Genomic DNA, 6,879 nt, shown 5'->3' with positions numbered 1-6,879 from the left:
ATCACTACCACATGCATAAACGAGAGCTGGCACATGATAAAGGGAAGTGCCATGCCCTGAGGACATGATCAGTCCACAAAGGGGAGTAAGCCCAAAGCTTTGCGGAAAGCTTTGAGCTTCTCACAAGACAATGTCTTTGTGAAAAGATCTGCAGGGTTGTCCTGTGTTGGCACATAAGCCAAGATTATCTGTCCTGTTGAGAGCCTCTCCCTGACATAGTGGTAATGCACCTCAATGTGCTTTGTGCGAGCATGAAAAACTGGGCTCCTCGCACCTGCCAATGCGCTTTGACTGTCAGTGTAGATAGTGTTGGCAGTGTCCTGTCCAACACCCAAATCAGCCATAAGGCGTCTGATCCATACACACTCAACCGTAGCTATGAAGACTGCCTTGTACTTAGCCTCACAACTAGAAGTGACCATAGTAAGTTGCTTCTTGCTCAACAATGATATACATGAACTACCAAGCATGAAACAAAAACCACTTGTGGACACTCGCGTGTCAAAACAACCACCCCAATCTGAGTCTAAAAAAGCATGTAAGTCTGGCGCTAATGATCCCCCCTTGGGATAAAACAAGCCAAGATGTAAAGTGCACAATGAGCAACTTATTTCTACAGGTGAAGTCATTTCAGACAATTCCCTTGTGCAGACTGTTCTTGATGCCTTACCAAATTCCTACCAAACTTTTGCTAGTACTTGGAGACTGATGACCCAAGGAAATCCTGAAGTTGTCAAGTTTGATGCATTATGCACATTGCTGTTGCAAGAGTCATAGGCAACGTGCAGTTAAACAACCTTTTATTGCTTCTCAAAGAAAGGGTGGTAACAGCAATGCGGCCACTTCTTATGGTTTTGCGGCGAGTGGCAAAACTTATGTTCCTAATGCTTCTGTTGGCAGCAATTTGTCTGGAAATTCTGGTGATAAGGGCAAAAAGAAGATGCGTTGCCATTATTGTAAAGCTAATGATCACTTGATCAAGTCGTGTCCTAAGTTGAAGGCCAAAGAGGCTAAGAAGAAAGAGGGTGGTTCCACTGCAAATGTTGGTTCCACTACAAATGTAGCCATTGTTGAGTCTTCTGTGAAAGGAGACTGTGTTGCTGATGTTGATGCAGAATGGGCTTTTAGCGCAGAGTGCACTTACAATCCTGCTATCCATGATGCATGCTTGTCTATTGTTGCAGATTCACATGTGTGGTATTTCGACAGTGGTGCTACAAAGCATATTACCTCACATCGTGAACTGTTTACCTCTCTCAAGTCTGTCGCCTCATGGAAATTCAGTCACTTGTGCCAACAATGCCTCTTATCCGGTTCAGGGAGTTGGAAAGATTGTGCTTACTGCTGCAAATGGCAGTTCCTTCACACTTGTTGATGCACTTTATGTACCTGGGATCAAGAAGAATCTCTTGTCTATATCCGCACTTGCTAGACTTGGACTTGTAGTCAAATTTATGGATGACAGATGTACAGTTCATGATCTCAGTTTTGGTGATGAAATTGTTGCATATGGCCTTTTGTGCCGTGGGCTGTAGAAGCTCACTTTGTATGACAAGTGTGGACAAAATTTTACAAGTGTTCTTGCAGATTCAAGGGCTATTTCAGATGCAAAACTTTGGCATGCACGTTTTGGTCATTTGAATTTTGCCAGGTTGCTGCGTTCGCAAAAATCTGATATGGTTGCTTCTTTGCCGCCTCTTGAAGCACCTGTCAAAAATGCTTATGAAGGCTGTATTTTGGGTAAGATGCAGTGTTCTAAGTTTCCAAAAGATGGTTCAGTTCGGGCCACATGCAAGTTGCAGCTTGTGCATAGTGATGTTTGTGGGCCCATGCAAAGTCCGTTCTTGGGAAATTACCTTTACTTCGTGACTTTCATTGATAATTACTCCAGGCATGCATGGGTATTTTCGCTTAAACCCAAGTCCAAAGTTTTTATGTGCTTCAAACAATTTCTGGCTATGGCTGAAAATGTCTCGAAATGTACTATGGGCACCCTCCGTTCCGATTGGGGGGGGGGGAGTATATGTCTCATGAATTTAATGCATTTCTGGCTAGTCGTGGGATAAAACACCAATGTACAGTGCCTTATACACCTCAGCCAAAATCGTGTTGCTGAGAGGAAAAACAGGTCACTGACAGAAATGGCACGATGTATGGTCAAAAGTCAAGCTTTGCCGCATTCTTTTTGGCTTGAGGCCATCATGTGTGCCACTAATGTACTTAAACAGGTGTCCTACGAAAGCTTTGCAGTCTATTACTCCATATGAAGCATGGCATGATAGAAAGCCTTCTTTTGAGCACATGAGTGTTTTTGGCTGTTTGGCATATGCTTTCTTGCCACAAACACATCGCAGAAAATTGGATGATAAGGCTGTCAAATGTATTTTTGTTGGTTATAGTGCTCAAAGCAAAGGTTACAGGTTATATCATCCGCAAACAAAGCGTATTCTAGTTTCACGGGATGTAGTGTTTGTGGAAGATTCTGTTCAGCCCTTGCTGTCATGTACTAGAGACAGTAATGTAAGCTCACAAGACATTTATGACACTTTGTTGCCTCTTTTCAGTGTGGAAATACGAATGTAATTTACAATGAGGCAAATGTACAGCCTATGGGGGTTTCTGAAAATGTTACAGATCGGCCTATTACTGATGCAGATGTACATGATGTACTTGATGAGGAAAGGGCTGAAAATGAGCAGGCTAGAGGTATGCCAAAATGGATGGTGCACACTTTGCGTGATAATAAATTGGATGCACCTTTGTCTAGTCGTACTCGTTCAGGCTCTCGCCATGCATCTTATGCATCAGATTGTTATGCTTTGGCTGTGTCTAGCTTACGTGATGTTGAGGAGCCTCTGTCTTTTGATGAAGCACATAACTCAAAAAATTGGATGGCTGCCATGCAATCAGAATATGATGCACTTATAGAAAATGACACATGGACTTTATGTGATTTGCCTCCTGGCAAAAAGGCCATTGGTACGAAGTGGGTTTACAAGTTGAAACGCAAGCCGGATGGTGAGATCGATCGCCACAAGGCTCGACTTGTTGCAAAGGGTTATGCACAGCAAAAAGGCATAGATCATGAAGAGACTTTTGTTCCCACTTGTCGTATGACTATTGTGCGTTTTCTATGTGCATTGGCAGCTCATTTTGGTTGGGATGTACATCAATCAGACATTGTTACTGCTTTCTTGAATGGTGACATATTTGAGGAAGTTTATGTAACGCAGCCTCGCGGTTTTGTCATAAAAGGACAAGAGGACAAAGTGTGCAGATGTAAGAAGGCTTTGTATGGGTTGAAGCAATCTCCTCGTGCTTGGTATGAGAAAGCTGACACTCATTTGGTTAAACGAGGCTTTCGTAACAGTCCAACAGAAAGCACATTGTATGTAAAGCGTGAGGGTGATGTACTTCTCATTGTAGTTCTTTATGTCGATGATTTGCTGATCACTGGACCGGCACATAAGCCAAGCTGATCTCTCCTACTGAGAGCCTCTCTCTGACATAGTGGTAATGCACCTCAATGTGCTTTGTGCGAGCATGAAAAACTGGGTTCCTCGCAACGACCAATGCGCTCTGACTGTCAGTGTAGATAGTGTTGGCAGTGTCCTGTCCAACACCCACATCAGCCATAAGGCGTCTGAGCCATACACACTCAACCGTAGCTATGAAGACTGCCCTATACTCAGCCTCACAACTCGAAGTGGCCACAGTAGGTTGCTTCTTGCTCAGCCATGATATACATGAACTGCCAAGCATGAAACAAAAACCACTTGTGGACACTCGCGTGTCAAAACAACCAGCCCAACCTGAGTCTGAAAAAGCATGTAAGTCTGGCGGCAATGATTCCCCCTTGGGATAAAACAACCCAAGATGTAAAGTGCCACTAAGGTAGCAGAAAATCCTCTTGACAACCTGCCAATGCTTAGACCCTGGGCTATGCATAAATTTGCTGACCTGTGAGACTGCAAACTGAATATCTGGCCTCGTGTTGCATACATAAATGAGGTAGCCAACAGCAGTTTGGTAAACAGTGACATCAACAAGATCGCCAGCATCATGTAGACTCAACTTCAAACCTATTTCCATGGGAGTGGCAATAGGTTTGCAATCCTCAAGTCCAAACTTACATAGCAATGTCTCTATGTAACTTTTCTTACACAAGGCAATAGCACCATCACATTGCTTAAACTGTATACCCAAGTAATGATGCAACAACCCCAAATCTTTCATCATGAAAGTAGCATTCAAATTAGCCTTAAATTTAGCAATATGTCTCTCATTACACAGGACAACCTTGCAGATCTTTTCACAAAGGCATTGTCTCATGAGAATCTTGAAGCTATCCGCAAAGCTTTGGGCTTACTCCCCTTTGTGGGCTGATCATGTCCTCGGGGCATGGCACTTCCCTTTACTCATGTGCTAGCTCTCATTCACCGCATCACTCCAGGGGGGATTTGTTACCATATACATGTGGTAGTGATGTGTGTGAACACACTAGGACCGCCAGGGCACTTTTTCCCTATTTAGGAGGTTTTCTTCCCTGAGCATTGTATATACGCCCATCACTCTAGGGCTATCTATTTTTCTCCATTGCATACTAAGTAACACACTCTTTATTGTGTGCCTTGACCTTCCTTCGTCTTCTCCAAGCTGTGTGCGTTTCTCTGCAACCCTAATTCCAACACATATCATCTTCCTCATCCATAATCTTTGACTCCAGCTCTTTAGGCAGCAATGCAATTTTTGCCTCATTGCGGCTTGCATAAAGACCAACCAGAATATCCCAAGTGTGTTTTGCAGATTTCGCTAAATGAATGTGAGGAGTAATGGTGCGCTTCATAGACAACACAATCAATGCAAGAGCCTGTGCATCCTTTACATCCCAATGAGCTTGTTGTGCCGTACGCAAAACAACTCTAATATCAGAAATCCTTGCAGCAAGACCTGCCACATCCTCAACATCGCCTACATCCTCAGAACGAGGACGTACATCAATGCCCTGCACAATATTCCAGACGCCCTTTGACACAAGTACATATTGGCTTACATGTTGCATCATGTAAGCCCACATAGGATAATTGTCCCCATCCAATGTGTCCTCAACATGAAACATCTTGAACACATCTGTGTTGTTGTCAGCCATGGAAAATGCATGTACCTAATGTGAAAATTGCCCGAACTACGGAGAAATTGAGTGAGATATAGCACAACCGTAGCAGACTGTATGGGACATGTTATGTAGTATTTGACACTCACAAAAACTACGAGCTTTCCCCAAAGTTTTGTCGACCTGCAAACTCTCGCCAAAGCTCACTAGAATCGGAGAAAATGAGCAGGTGTGTGCTGGAGCTGCTGGCGACTAAACCTGGGAGGACACAACCTGCCCTAATACCAATTGTTGGAATTAGGATTGCAAAAAAACACACATAGCTTGGAGAAGACGAAGGAAGCTCAAGGCACACAACAGAGAGTGTATTACTTAGTGTGCAATGGAAAGATAGATAGCCCTAGAGTGATGGGCGTATATACAATGCACGGGGAAAAAACCTTCTAAAGAGATAAAAAATGCCCCGGCGGTCCTAGTGTGTTCACACACATCACTACCACATGTATATGGTAACAAGAACACCAAATTGTGTCTAAGCTGACAAAACCTGTCAAAATGAGAGTGAACACTCGATTATTGTCAAAGTGGGAATATATCGACCACTGTACAAGATGGCATAACACTGCAAACTTTTATGGCAAGAAGACAATAAAAAATGGACAGAGTTTCCTTTGCAAAATGAGTCAAAACTCAACGCAAATTGCAAGCCAAAAAACTGCAGATAAATGCCAGAGTGGGAGTAAACTCGATCACTAAACCATCAGATAGTAAATTGCAAATACACATAAACCATGGCGAGAATCTTGGAAAATCCGACAGACTTTTCCCTAGAAACTGAGCAAGAACTCAAAAAATCTCATCAAATACGCATGAAAATAGACCCTCAGTGTCTTAATAGAAAAATCCACAAATGGCATACGTAGCACTGCCAAAACCCTTGCAAAACAGCTCACTCCTGACCGAGTGGCTTTATGGACGTATACATGTCCAAAAAACACATGTAAACATGTGAACCTACTACCTGCCGAGCTACAACTAGCTCAAACTATATCTGCATAATGCATACATAACATGAAACTACACATGACCGTGCCAAAAGCTCTCTAGAATGCTCCACATAATCGTACAATTTGCATAAAATCGCATCCAAATGTGTAAAGATCCGAAAGTCACATCCCAAAGCATCAGTTTCATATGCAAAAACAAGGTGAATTCTCTCTCAAATAGCACTAGTATGTGCCATACATAGCCAAAGATGCAAACCGCATCACTCTCCACAATGTAGGAATCAAACTGCAAAACTTCGATATGTCGATTGTTTGCAGGCTACTGCAAAAAATTCAGCACTCAGAATTTCCAAATTTCGATTTGACCAACACGTCCGAAACGTGACAAAACCCTAGGGTAGACTCTTGGATCACATATATCCAAGTTTGGGTGTGAGAGATATACCAAAAACATTCATTTTCGACCCAAAAACAAAGCATAAACTTATTGTGTTGCACATACTGTAATTGTGATCAGAATTTCAAAAAATGTACATCACCATCATCTCTAGAATGTACCAAAACCCCAACCTAGACTCCAGGATCATATCCATCCGACTTCGTGTGACGAAGATATGCAAAAAATCTGTTTCGGGAGCCAAAAACAGTCAAAACGAGCCGCACCACTTCTTGTTCATGTTGTTTCTCTGTAAAATTCAGCAATGGCTTGCTACACAAGCTCTATACAAGCTGAATATACATGCCTAAGCTCAGATTTGA

The sequence above is a fragment of the Adiantum capillus-veneris genome, chromosome 17 (assembly GCF_014529385.1).
Source record: "Adiantum capillus-veneris isolate H3 chromosome 17, ASM1452938v2, whole genome shotgun sequence".
Taxonomy (NCBI): Eukaryota; Viridiplantae; Streptophyta; class Polypodiopsida; order Polypodiales; family Pteridaceae; genus Adiantum; species Adiantum capillus-veneris.
This window is presented reverse-complemented; position numbering follows the sequence as displayed.